The sequence below is a fragment of the Theropithecus gelada genome, chromosome 5, assembly GCF_003255815.1.
Source record: "Theropithecus gelada isolate Dixy chromosome 5, Tgel_1.0, whole genome shotgun sequence".
In the NCBI taxonomy this organism is placed as follows: domain Eukaryota; kingdom Metazoa; phylum Chordata; class Mammalia; order Primates; family Cercopithecidae; genus Theropithecus; species Theropithecus gelada.
Window position 1 is genome coordinate 22,565,382 of NC_037672.1, and position 15,364 is coordinate 22,580,745.

Here is a 15,364-nt window from a genome sequence, read left to right on the forward strand (position 1 = left end):
CATTTGGTACAAGTAAATGGAAAGGAAATTATAACAGCCAATGCAATTATGACTGTGATCTTATCTGTCTGGATTGATTAGAAGTCCTTATTCTAATCACCCAAACTCTTTATTAATGTTAAGTTTATTAAAACTTAGGTTCAGATTCAGATTTTTATTAAGGATTTCATTTGTTATCTTTTTTCTTTTATAAGATGATAGGGAATGCAAGATGGGGAAACCAAAGAAAAACCTAGTTACCAAAGAGACCTGGTCTCCCTGTAACTGGACTTCACAACACTGATCTCTCTTAAAACCCTTTTACCATTTATCAAAACTCCATCTCTGGTGAATTACAGTGAATTATAGTGGAGTGTTGCTAATTCATACTAATGACTAGGGTACCTAGTGCAGATTGAATTCTGAGAACTGGCAACTGAGCAACAAAGGAAAAAAAAAAAAAAACAATAAATTGAGACCACTGCATTAAAAAATCCTTTGTTCATTTAGTTTTTTTCAGTATAAGCTAGTTTTAATTAATTTGGTTAATGTATCATTGATACTAGTAAAAATTATATCCCTAAATCTCTCCAACATTAAATATTAGTTTAAAAATTAGTTGCAACTTTATTTGGCAGTGAATTGAAATAAAACACTGGCAGAATAGCGAGGCAAGATTTAGATCAGTAGTAAATTTACTACATTTCCACTTAATATAATATTCTTCTCTTTTCTTTTCAGCCTTGGAATGAGTACCTGGTATTAAATAGGCTTTCTGATTCTCACACAAGAAAATTGACTAGTACTCTAGGGAAAAGTTATCCACTGTTAAACACTCAACCTGCTTAAAGGGATGGCAACTGGATGTTCACAAAGAATTACCATAGTTGCCACGCATGCAGGTATCCACGTATTTCCACAGACATCTCCGGATGAAGACCAACCACCCCATCCCATATTTCCCACCCCCTATCAACCTGCTATATCTTACCCTCCATGTTTCTTGGAGGATAAAGGAAGAAAAACTGGGCAGAATATAGTGAAACTGTAATTACCTTTTTTTTTTTTAAGTGGTAAGCACTGGAAAGCTTATTTTATAAGTCCCATGAACAAAGATTGGTTTCATGCTCTTCTTAATTTACTTCTTGAGATGCTGGAAGATGGTTCACATTCTCTCTTACATTTCTTCCTTTATTCTTTTAATGAACGGGCTCTATGACAGTATCAACCAAGGTTTACATTTGTTTTCTGCTCTCGTCGTGCCCACACAACTTAGCAGAGTTTAATGGCAAGTAGAATCATTCTGTAAACACACCTTTAGTGACTGTATGCTTACACCATGCATGTGGAGTCCCAGGTACTGAGGATACAAGACTGTGGGCCTTTCCTTTAGGGAGCTTGCATACTTGAAGGGAAAGAAAAATTATCAAATCGATGTTTCTGTGATACAGCATAAACTCAGATTGCTATGAAAGCACAGAGTAGGGGAAACTAACCCAAGGTGGTGAGGTCATGAGAGGCCTCCAGAGGGAAAAGTTGATGCTGACTCTTGAAAAATCGTAAACAATTATCCAGGTAGAGAAGATTGGAAGTGTTTAGGGAGCTTCACATAGTTCATTGTGGGGAAGGGATAAAAAGGGAACCGGAAGGTAGCTAGGAAGTAGTTTAAATGGAGTTTGTATGCCATGTGAGCTGCTTAAGTTTCGTTTTGTTGTCATCAGGAGCAGTATCAAACATGCAACAGAAGGGACAAAACCAGTGGCAAGGAGCTCAATTAGGAGATTTGCAGGACTCCAGCTGTGATTTGACAAAGTCCTCATGTGATCTGTGGTTGTCACTCCGTATATATTTCCTTTCCTAGTGATCAACAGGATTTCTAGACAACAACCCTTCCACCCACTTACAGTTTCCAGATTGGGTGAGATGATTTCATCCTCAGCTCCAAGGGTGATTCTTAATTAGCTTAAGTCAATCAGCGAAGTCCACAGCAAAGCCATAGTAATTGGATTGGGAATAAGCCTGAGATTCAAGTGGTACAAAGGAGGCTGGAGAGTATCTGAGCTGGGCTTTTGGGAGAGAATCTCCTTTGCTCTCTAGGAGAACTACTGAGAGGGGTATTCTCTCTTCCTGAAGGAGGAAACACATAGGCTGGATGCTGCTGGTCACCATACTGTGAACAAGAAGAAAATCGGTCAACACTACACAGAACAAATATAGAAAAATAAATGTAGCAAACCTTACATTAAGCCTATGCTAATTTGGGACCTTCATGCTATCCATAATTATGAGGATTTCTTTTTATCATTCATGTAATTCAATGTTGTTGTTTCTGTAATTTGGGCACTTTCGTTCCTGGAATTACCTCAACTGCTAAAAACCTGGCTGTTGGCAGTGATGATCAGAATAAAGGCAGGATTAGATAACCTCTTCCAGTCTTTTTCTTCTGTGGTTTCCTTTCACCCTTAGTTTATCAAGAAGATAGTTGCTAACAGCAAGCTGATGACTGACAAAAAATGGCAAGAACATCACAAGAGTCAAATTACTCCTCCTCAGTCCCTGACAGCTCTTCTCCCCTCTCTGTTGCCTGTCTGCCTTTGGCTGCCAAGAATTTGCTGTTTGTTTCTCACTTCCCTCATCCAATCCATACTGAGAAGATAATGTGCCCAGCTAGCTCCAGAACAGAAAACTGAATGTCGGCACATATTTTGCCTTGAATGAAAATAACCTACCAGTGCAGTGTGGCCTCTGCTATCCAGGGCTGAGGCTCTACTGGGTTCAGTGGTTAATTCTTCAGCCTTTTTGCTCTGGGATTTTAGCTAGTGGCTTTAGGGTTTTGCACAAGCCCCATGCCCATGGTTTTAAAGTTACCACTGTGGATGAGAGCTTGTGATGTTGTATAATATTACAGTTATTCCAAAGCAGCTTTCTGGCTAAGTGACAGCATTTGACATGTCTCTAATATTGACAGTAGTGGTGACTTTCAAGTGTTCTATTTATGTCAGATAGAAGGGGAGTAGAGGTTTTTAAATAAAATAAACATGTGCAAAGAAAACTGGTTTAGTACAATAAAAATGTCAAAACAGTCTGAATACCTGCTCTGCTATTTTCTTGCCATGGACTCTGGGGCAAGTTTAAAAGATACAGTATCTCTGTCTGTAAAATGGAAATAATGATAGCGCCTACTCTGAAAGGCCATGGTTATATAATCCAGTGTCTCTAAGGTGCCTTATGTGATGCCAGGCTCATGCTCATCACAGACATTTAATAATGGTACATACATTAGTTGTTATCCCTGCCATGCCCATAAACTTTTTAAAGTAAACAGTTTCGCCGGGCGCGGTGGCTCAAGCCTGTAATCCCAGCACTTTGGGAGGCCGAGATGGGCGGATCACGAGGTCAGGAGATCGAGACCATCCTGGCTAACACGGTGAAACCCCATCTCTACTAAAAAATACAAAAAACTAGCCAGGCGAGGTGGCGGGCGCCTGTAGTCCCAGCTACTCCGGAGGCTGAGGCAGGAGAATGGCGTGAACCCAGGAGGCGGAGCTTGCAGTGAGCTGAGATCCGGCCACTGCACTCCAGCCTGGGCGACAGAGCGAGACTCCGTCTTAGAAAAAAATAAATAAAATAAATAAAGTAAACAGCTTCAACCAAGCACTGAACTCCAGCAATTCTTAGGGAACATTGTTTCCACCATAAAGCTTAGATGACTGAATGATTGGCAGCCACACTTCACATGTGGCCTATGAGGTGGCCAAGAAATTTTGACCTGGGCTGGTGTCAAAATGTGAGTGGAGTCCAAGAGCCTGACAAACTTTTGCTTGAGTCCTGAAAGAATCAGAAAGAATTTATAGAGAGAAGTAATGATAGAGGGCCAAGGCATGAGCAGTCACTGAGGTTATGAGGAATGAGAATATAAGCAAAGTGGGCAAGTTCAGAGAGATTTATAGAGAGAAAGAGTAAGTGAGTTCATGGTGAGAGAAGCAGACAGACCCAGAGAAAAGCAGACATATTTAGAAAGGCTGAGTCACATGAATGGCAAAGCATAAGATTAAAGCCACCCACCTTTCTGTTGAAGTCTTTGCTACTTCCAGTAGATCATCTAGAGGCAGGATGGTCCAGGAGGAGTCTGTATGGTGGAACTGTAAATGGCACAGCTTGGGAATAAGAGTAGCTGGGCTCAAGTTTTGGCTCTGTCATTTACTAGCTGTGTCACTAGGGAAAGTTTCTCAATCTTTCCATGACTATAAAATGGGGAAAACCATGAAACCTACTATTGGAGCCATTATGAAGACTAAACAAGTTAGTACATGTGGCTTAGTATCATAATGGAACGTAGTAATTTTTCAATAAATGGTTGTTAGCTATTATTAACTGCCATCAACTATACATCAATAGCCATAAAACTGATATACACATTAGCCCCTCAGCTCCAACATAACTCCTGTTTCCCTTATGTCCAAATGCATCTCATAATTAATATTGTTGTTAACCAAAACATTTTAAGTAAATATGTATTATCATTTTTATTTGAAGAAGAGCATGAAATAAGAGAGACAAAAAAAAAAAAAAGATTAGGCTGGGTGTGGGGGCTCACGCCTGTAATCCCAGTGTTTTGGGAGGCCAAGGCAGGAAGATCACTTGAGTTCAGAAGTCCAAAACATGCCTAGGCAATATAGTGACCCTGTTTTGAAAAATTAGCCACGCATGGTGACACATGCCTGTGGCCTCAGCTACACTGGGGGCTGAGGTGGGAGGATCGCTGGAACCCTGGAGTTTGAGGCTGCAGTGAGCTAGGACTGCTCTACTGCATTGCAGCCTGGGCAAAAGAGCAAGATCCCGGAAAGGAAAGGGAAAGGGAGAGGGGTGGGGCGGGGCAGGGCGGGGCGGGGAGAGGCGAGGCAAGGTGAGGCAAGAAAGAAAAAGAAAGAAAGAAAAAGGGGAGATTAAATGTTGAAATAGCAATACATTACATGCAATAATATTTACCTTAAAAAATTTTTTTTGTCCCAATAATTTTTTTGAATCTTTTTATTTATGTGTCCTGTTTTATCAGCCTCCTGAGTAGCTGAAACTACAGATGCACATCATCATCCAGGTTTTTTTTTTTTTTTTTTTTTTTTGATGGAATCTTGCTTTGTTGTCCAGGCTGGTCCCAAGAATTATTTGGTGCAATTCATTCATTCATTTGTATATTTATTCACTTTACAAATAAGTATTGAATTCACAGTATGCTGAAGTGCAATTAAAAAGAAAAAGTAGTCCCTGTACTTGTTCAGTTTTAAGGTCTTGTGACTGCAAACAAATGATAAGGAAAGATTTGAAAGTTGAAATCAAAAGATGAAAAACCTGCTTACTCCCTCACTTCATTTAGACAGTGACTCAAAAGTGAGTTCTTGTGTAACCAACCATATTAGTCAGGATAAGCTAGGTAACATGGTGGTAACAAATTAACACCCAATTACTGGCTTAACACAACAAATATATATTTCTTGCTCATATTGTATTACATGTTTACAGTGGGCTTGTCAGGCGGATGGTTTTCCACACAATCACTGAGGGAGTCAGGTTGATGAAGGCTCTGCCATCTTTTACTGGCACTATTAGAGCACATGGCCAGCCTTCTTGTTACAGTGACAGAACAGCCATGAAGGATGCATAGGCACTCTTCAGTGCCCTAAACGGAAGTGACCACATCACTTTGACTATGGATCCATTGGCCAAACCTAGTAATATAGCCCCATCTCACTGCAAGGGGCTGGGAATTTTAGGGTGCCAAGGTGCACAGGGCACACGTAATCTGTACCTGACTATCTCAATTAAACTAGAGAGCCAACCCTAACCCTTTCTATACCTGCCCCTGATTTATGTTTCTCTTTAGCTTGTATTCCCATTTTACATGTTAATTTGAGACTCTCCCTCCTAAATAGAATGTAAACTCTAAGCAGGAAAGCATTCTTGTTTATTTTATGCTTTGATACATCCCTAGCACCTAAAACAATGCTTGGCACAGAGATGGCACTTAATAAATATCTGCTATATAAATGAATAAATAAAACTTTGTAGTGGCAACATAAGTGGTAAAGAGCATAAAAAAGACCCTGAGACAGGAAGGAACTTGTCTCGTTCAAGCAAGAGGAAAAAAAAAAAAAGAAAAGAGACTGGAGAACAGAATGGTAAGGAAAAAAAAAAATGTCGCCCAATATTAATATGCATTTTCTTTAAGGCTTACAAGAAACTTTAAAGTACGAATTGTGATATTCCTGGGATTTAAAAAACTAAATCTTGGAAAAGTTAGCTAACATTCCCAAGGACAGACAGCTAGCAAAGTGAAGAACCAAAATTCATCCTGAGGTTATGCAATTTTTACTCTCCCAGAAAAGGGGTACTTGTCTGGCTGATTCAAACTAACCTATAGCTGCCAGGAAACCAGATCCATAAAGTCATTGTTATGTGACCAACTAAGAATAATATCTGCATGCCTATCCATTTTGGTACCTCCTTTTAGTAATGCCTGATTGGGTCCACATGGTAAAATTATGTTCAGTTACTAATTTCTGATAACTTCTACATGTACCCCATGATACACACTAAGGAGAGATAAAAGCTTAATATTGAAACTCAGGGGCTTGATTTCAAATTAGTTGTTTGAACCCAGTAAGATAAACCACTTGATTATAAAAATTAGGGAAAACTGAAAATCACTCAAAATTAGAGAAAACTGAAAATCACCCACAATTAGCGTGAGTGCTAAGAAGAGAAACAAAAAGCTACAAAACCAATGAGGGGAAATTTCACCCTCAGACCATTCATTACTCGCAAGGAAACACTCATAACCCTTTGTAAACTTTCCAGAAGCCATCATCCAGAAGTAAAACCTGAATTTGGGTACTGGATACCACAGCTGCATCGGTCTTTGACATTTTGGTCTACCTCATATATAAAAAACAGGAAAATAAAGGTGCTCGACACAAAAGTAAGGATTAAATTGGAATAATGTATTTGAAGAGATTAGGAAAGTTCCTGGCCCAAAGTTAAGTTGTCTGCCTTCAAAAATTATATCAGAGGAAATCCCTCAAACATTGAGAAATGTTTTATATAACTCCATTAGAAATGTCAGAAAAAGCAAAAATCAAAATTCACTTTTCCAAAGCCCTTTTCATGTGCATGTGGCCTGCTCTCCCCCAGTAGGATGCATCTTCTAGGGACTTCTACCAGGAAGTAGCTGGGACAGTGAAGAGTCTACTCAACATCCAGCTTACACGTGCCCAAGGCCAGAGGCAAAAGTAGAACGATGATGGCATCCAGTATTCAGTGTGAATGAGAGCAATATCCTTATAAATGGATGGCCCAAAGTGAAATTTTCTGCTGCTATCTTGATGACTTTCTGAGGTTCATTTGCAGTATTTTTTAATTGAGTTATTTATATGTTTCAATCTAACAGAGTCATTTTCATTGCTTACAACTAAGAAACCTGAGTATTACAACATTCAGATATTAATAACCAAGTGTGACTCCAGCAAGGAGGTAACACAATAAAATCTATGAAAGATGACAGATCATAAATAGGTAGCAAGGTAGGTAGATGGATGGGTAGATAGATAGATGATAGATAAATAGATAGATGATAGATAGATTGGATAGATAGACGATAGATGGATAGAAATAATAGCTAACATTTATCATATAGTTACTATAGGCCAGGAACTTTCCTAATCACTTCAAATATATTATTCCAATTTAAACCTTACATTTGTGTTGAGCACGTTTATTTTCCTGTTTTTCAAATGAGCAAACTGAGATGAAAAGAGGATAAACAAACTGCTGAAGCCCACAGAGCCATTATGGTAGATTATTGTTCCTCAAACATTCACCCCTTTTTCTCCAACCCACTCTTCCCTTGGAAGATTGTCCCTCCCTGTCCCACTGATGTTGAACTTGGTCATGATACTTGATTTGGTCTCATAGAAAGTTGAGTGTATGTCTCCTTATTTTAGGACTGTGTGACTTGTGACATAAGCAAAGTGTGAAGAAGCTTGCTTGTGGTTGGACTTTCACTCTTGCACTTCTATCTTCGCTATTAAAAGAACATGACCCAAGCAGCCTGCCAGTCTCAGAAGGATGAAAGGCAAATGCAGTACACCTGAACTGAACCAGTGGCCTGACACCAAGTACAGATGAGCACAGCTTTTATCAGCTAAACCTTGGCTGTCTCACAGATATCTGAGTAGGCAAACGATTCTATTTTTGGCATGCTTCTGAGTTTGGGAGTGATTTGTTACTCGGCATTGTTGTGGCAATAGCTAACTGATGCAGCTAGTAAACCATGCAACAAGGATGCAAACCCAGACAATTTGACTCTTCTATCTCCTTCCTAATTACTTTGCTGTATTACATTCCCTGCTAGGTCTGACAGTTTACACCAAATAAACACAAAGTGTTAGTGCACCCCAATCTCTGACACCTCTGCAGGTATAAGAAAATTTATCTGCTAGAAATGTCTATGATGGTGTCTCCATCTTTCTCTGACCGCAGCCATATTTCAGTACATTAGCCTTGCTCTGTGTGGTTCGCCTCTGTGCTTTGTCTCACAGTGGTATCCAGAAGGCAATGTTTCCTGATGTCAGTGCCGATGTACATAGCACAAAGATTCTCAAACTCTTGGACAGCAATATCTTGAAATTCGGTCTTTAACTCATGAAGCCCAGCAACAAAATCTTAATTTCCTTTCCTGTTTCTTCTGTTTCTGTTCTGAATTCCCATTTCACAAAGCCAAGAGAAATGAGAAGTACATGGGGTGAGAGTTTTTATAAATAACTTGTGGTGGTTCCTAAATATCTCTGATGCCTAATTATACTTCTAGTGATTGAGAGGTTTTTATCCCCTTTGGTTTAGAAAGCACATCTGTGCCAAACACTCTCTAAACATGGTTTTTCCCATGACTTCAAAACTCTTCCCATTATAACTGTTTCTTGCCTGTTCCTTAGATGTTATTACATGGCCAAAGCACTGCCTTCTCCTGCCTGGTCTTACGTACATCTCTAACATGCCACGTCACCACTGCCCAAAGATTTACATCAGCACATACACCTCACATCTCCTTCCATTCTACTGACATTGTGTAACCAAGGACAAGATGATCAGGTGAAGGCAGCTGGCCTCGCCTGGTAGTTGTTTGAAGTAAGAGATGCAAGACACAGTTGATGATGTTTGAACATCAATGCTGATAACCACCATCCATTTAATAGCCTGTCATTCATGTATTTGTAGGAGAAAGGAAAAAAATCTATAACTGGTTTGCCTCATCTATAACTGGTTTGCCTTGCTTGAAAGTATAATGTTAGTTAACCCTAAAGAAGAAAGGAGTTTTGAATTCCTGAGAGTGGCACTTGGGTATGGTATGAACTGGATCCTTCATGCTTCTACTTTTCAGGTAATCCATATGATTTATTGCCCAGAAGGATATGGTGTGCTGAGTCAGATGAGGTACAAGTGGATCCTGCTCCTCTCAGCTAAAGAGGAACAAACTGGAACTGAGTCTTTCCTGTTCTTGCTACTTACAGAAAGTCTTTGCTCAGAGAGCTTCCTGATCTGTGTCTTGACAGCATGACTTTGCCCTATAGATCCTAAGGGTATGAGAGCAAGGAGACAACAAACCAGATAGAATCACCCACATGGATCAGTGATACCGAACCCAGGCTGGTCCCAGACAGAAGAGAAAATTGCCCAATAAAATCCTGATCTAACTCGGGATTTACAAAGTACAGAGGATGGGAACCTTGGGTCCAGGAAACAAAGTTAAAAACCACCCAGTGACAGGACCTCCATCTCCTGCCATGGGTAAAACCTCATTGAGACAGTCATTTATGCAAGTAAATGCACTTTACAGAGCCACACACAAGGTTCTAGATCTCTTGTACTATTGAAATTATTTTAAAAACTAGGCAGGATCTCTAAAAACACCTAGTAAGAAGGAAAGAGGTGAATATACTAGGTAGTGTCAATGTGAAAGTAATCTGAGGCTCAGAGATGCATAAAATGTTTAAAAACAACATCCTCTTCCCATGTAGAAAAAGTGGGTTAAAAGAGTCCCTTTACTCTTTCTATCCTCAAATACCTAGAGACATCATATGTAAGATTCTATTAACCTCACAGAACATCAAAATCAAATCATTAGGGGAAGACAACTGAACTTGTCTGGTTGCCACCTGCAGTGAAATAAGTGATGAAAGTCTATGAGTAATTCCTAGAACTCAAGAATCTCAGTAGTTTTGGGTTTTGTTTTTCCTTCTAATCAGGATTCACTATTCTCAATGAGAAAAGAATTGAAGGTAGAAATTCTGGGTTCTAGTCCCAGATGTCACTTACTAACTGTACAACTTTGGTCAAGTCTCTTTACCTTTCTACTTCTCAGCTACTCTGTCTTTAATGGGAATAATACCCTTTGTTCCTTCTACCCAAAAGGACATCCACTAACTGGCACCTCTGTAACATTTTCAACTTCACAAGGTACTTTGAACACAGCCCCTTACTTGCTCCTTATATAAACTCTCTGGGAGAAGTTGGTTAATGGTAACTCTTCACACCCCAGCTTCCCACTGCATGGATCCAAAAACTAAGAAGCCGGGAAATGAAGGGATTTCCCAAGCAGTGAGTTGGGATTCACACCTCATATTCAAATTCTAAATCCATTGTTTTTTTTCCCTTTACACCACAAAAGCATTTGTAAAATGTAAATGTATTTCAGCATTGCAATCTGGCTTCTGAAAGGGAAACATTGGTAGAGGTATTATAATTATCCCAAACTCCATTTTCCTGTTTGCTATGTCAAGATGGAAAACAGGCTTTATTGTAAGTGCATGAATAGCCCCACGGCAGCAAAACAAAAGGAGGCTGCACAGCCCAACACAGCAGGGATATCACTGGAGGAGAAACAGCAGCAGAGCACTGCTCCAAAGAGTGGGTAAAGGGCAGTGAGAAGGTTCTAGAACGCATGCTTCACCTGAACATCTGCACCCTCACTCTTAAATGGCAAAACACCCACTGTGTCAGGAAGAAAACCATTAGACCAAGGAGATGAGCCTAGTTAGTGCTAAGGGGACACATCATCTTAAAGAAAAGACACTGCCAGGTTATGGGGACTGAGGCAGTTTCTAGAATCGAGGACTTTAAAGGCCAAGTCAGACTATGTGATGGTCAATGGGAGATCCTTTGGATCAACCCCATCTTGCTGATAAAGTTGACGATGAATTCCATGATGTCACATAATAGGGGCAAGTAGTAGGAGTAAGGAGGTTTTGGAGAATGGAGAAACTTTAGCCAAAGGTTAGCTAGAAAAGGGAAGATACAGATCCACGTGATCCTCTCATTATCCTGCAGAGTTGGGCCAGGACCAGGACATGGCTGTGCATGCAGTGTGAGTCTCCATTCCATGGAAGTGACCATGCGCCACGCCTTACTCCCTACTGTACGGGCAAGTGTAAGAAAGCAATCCTGTCTGTGGAAAACGTACAGGCTGCTTGGCATCCAACAGTCTGGATATGAGTATCAGTCCTTTATAGGCATTCTCTGCACCTGGAGTCTGTAGCACCATGAGAAGTATAGTTCCCTTACTGGAGAGGAGGAGGCCCTGGATCAGGGAAAGCCAAACTTGGATGCAATTCCTTCCACTGGGGAAAACACTGTGGAAGGAGAAGCTGGCCCCACTATCTCTTTGTCCAAGCATTCCAGAGTAAGGACTCAGGGTCACTTTCCAACAATTCAATTTTTCTGAAACCACACTGTTTCACCAGCCTAGTGTCTCCGCAGCGTGTTAGAGAAAAAAAGTATCTAGGCAAAGATAACCCTGCAAAGCGGAGGAAATCTCCTCAATACAGATTATTAACTAAAATAAAACCTGAATCTGAGTTGTCTTTTATTAAAAACATTGAAATGTAATTAATAGTGATTTTTGTTTTTTGCTTTTTTTTTTCCTTGCTGCTTAAAAAAAAATATTCCAAGGCTGCATTCCATAAAGGCATTTCATTAACCAGTCGAATTTAAGTGACTTAATTGATGTAGTTAGAGCATTAACTTTCCTGATACAAAATAAAATGACTCAGGGCAAACACACTGTCATATTGTTATTATTTAACACAGACTGCAAAGCCCTAGCACAGGAGTTGCTGCCTAGCACACAGTTAGACACGGTCCATGTCCCAGGGGCATGCAATCCCAGCAAGGTTGTTATATGGTATTCATTGCAATTTGATGAACTTCATTTATCTAGACAGCCACTTATTTAGGATGAATTGGAACCTACTGAATCATCTTAATTCAGAGGCTTCTACTGCACCATGGGTCTGCAGCAGCTATTAAACTTGGGAAGATTTGGCAGCCATGACACAATGAATGTATTATTCCTGCAGAATGATCTGGGTATGATGAATCATCAGCTTTATGGACAGGTGTTGGGTGATACCTGCTATCACCTTCCTTCCCCTTTAGGTTTTTAAGTATGATATCAGTACTGCAGTCACTGTTACTCATCTTCCCCAATAAAGAAGTTATCTGTCACAGATGATGCTATTTCCCCAATAGCACAATCATTCAATTCTTGGGGAAAAAAATATCGCACAGCCTGAAACCCTGGTACAAGATGAGGGTTCCCCTAGGCACTGAGTTCTCTGAAGCGATGACTTAATGAGGAGAGAAGAGTTCTTTCTGCAATGGATACAGCCACTTTATGGCATTCTATTACTAATTGAGAGTAGGAACTCCCATAAACTATACATAGAGGATTTATTTGGGTTATTTACAAGGCCAAGGGAGGAAACATGCAAATAGAAAGACTTGCATATAGAATGAATCCAATTGCTGAACAACTGTAAATTCTATTTATGGACAGAGGGCTTTTTCAAAGACAGGTAATATGTAAGATTTGAATACAATCTTAAGGTTATAACTCCCAAAATTCTTGACTGCTCTCTAAATTCAGGACCACAGACTCTTGCAACGTGTGGACCAAGTCTATATTTATATTGTCTTTAATGATGAAGCGTAGGGCTTGGGAATTAAAATGAAACAGTTTGGTCTTATTCCAAAAAGTCACAGCAACTTCCAATATCTCAGACTTAAATAAACACTAAAGGCATTTTATCAGTCAGGGTTCTCCAGAGAAGCAAAACAAATAGGATACATACATACATACATACATACATACATACATACATATCTACATACATAGATACTTGATTTATTTTTAAGCAATTGGCTATGCGTGATTGGGTGGGCTGGCAAGAAACTCAGACAAGATTTTCTGTTACCTTTTTGAAGCAGAATTCTTTGTCTCTGGGAAACTTGCTTCTGTTCTTCTGGCCTTCAACGGATTGGATGAGGTCCACTCACATTACTGCTGTTCTCTTTTAAAGTCAACTCTAGATGTTTATCTCATCAGCAAAATACCTTCACAGTCATCTTGATGAGTGTTTGACCAAACAATTGGGCACCATGACCTAGCAAAGTTGACACATAAAATTTAACCATCACAGGCATCACCTCTGTCAATGTTTATGCTATGAATGTCAGCAAACACTATTTCTTAAGTTGGCACATACAAAACCAGTAGGATTTGCATTCCGTAAAACAGAATCATCCAAGTTTTTTAAAATTTTTTTTTGTTTTTTTTTTGCTGGTTACAGCTCAAACTAAAAGTTCTTTGGAGTTTGAATATGCTACGCCTTTTTTGTGCCAATGGCAATTATTTTGTTGAAAAATGTTTCTTATGTTTCTATAAACTCAGTATTTGCAAATTATGGCCCACAGCTAACTGACCTATCACCTGTTTTTGGATAGCCCATGAACAAAGTATGAGTTTTACATTTTTAAATGCTTACATTATAAATGGAGATGCAAGGAATTGCACATTCGAAAATGGTTGTGTAGTTACAACACACATGCACACAAAAGTTATGTAATTATCTACATAATATTATCTTGCATTTTGCCACTTGGCCCTCAAATGTTAAATATTTACTCTCTGTCCCTCTAAAAAATGTTTGCCAATGCTTGTTATAAATCGAATATTTTCTTATTGGAGAAGTCCTAAGCACCCCATCTAGCTATAGGGAACATTATTGTATTGTAAAGGGTTCCTTTAATTCCTTTCTCTTTTTTTTTTGTTTTGTTTTGTTTTGTTTTGTTTTTGAAACAGTGTCTCATTCTGTCACCCAGGCTGTAGTGTAGTTAGCGGAATCATGGCTCACTACAGCCTTGATGGCCTGAGCTCCAGCGATCCTCCCACCTCAGCCTCCCAAAGTGCTAGGATTACAGACATAAGCCACTGTGCTGACCCTATTTCCTTTCTTAATATCATAATTCCTCAGTAAGCACTATAAATACAACCTTTAAAACTTAAACTCTTATCTTGATTAACTAAACTTTAAGGAAATGAGCTTTAGTATTTAGTGAAAGAAACTTCATTTAAAGCTAATAAAATCAATCAGGCAGTGGATTTGCAAGACCTGCCTAATTTGGCTTTGCCCTTTTCTCCACTTCATCTCCTATGCCTGTCCCCTTCCCTCATTCCACTCCAGCCGTCCTGACCTCTCTTTTTTTTTTTTTTTTTGAGATGGAGTCTCACTCAGTTGCCCAGGCTGGAGTGTAGTGGTATGATCATGACTCACTGTAACCTCCGCCTCCCAGGTTCAAGCAATTCTCTTGCCTCTGCCTCCTGAGTAGCTGGGATTACAGGTGTGCACCACCATGCCATGCTAATTTTTGTATTTTTAGTAGAGACGGGGTTTTGCCATGTTGGCCAGGCTGGTCTTGAACTCCTGACCTCGGGTAATCCACCTGCCTCGGCCTCCCAAAGTCCTGGCCTTCTTTTTGTTCCTGGAATACTTCTACCTTGTTCCTATCTGAAGCCTTTACACTTGCTATTCCCTCTTCCTAGAACACAATCCCCACAGAACATCCCAAAGCTGGCTGCTTCTTATCATGCAGATGTAAACTCTGATGTTACGTGCTGAGACAGGCCATCCCTGACCATGCTTCTAACCCACACTCTCCATTCTTATCTCTATCTTACTACTCTATTCTATTTTGTATATAACACTATCCAGAATAATCTATAGATTAGTATATTTCTCACCAGTAAAATGACAGCTGTGAGAGAGCAAGAGCTGTTTGTCTTGCTCATGACTGTAGTCCAGTATCTAGAACATCCCAGGGTCCACAGAACGTGTTTCTTCTATATTTGTGGACTTTGCAAATGGACAGACACAACATGCGATGAGTCATCTTAGTGATTACTCTTCCAATTAAGTTACCATTGGAACAACAGTGGCCTGGAAGTTATTTAACTTGACTATTCATTCTTTTACCTAAAGTGCTTTCAGCTTCCAAA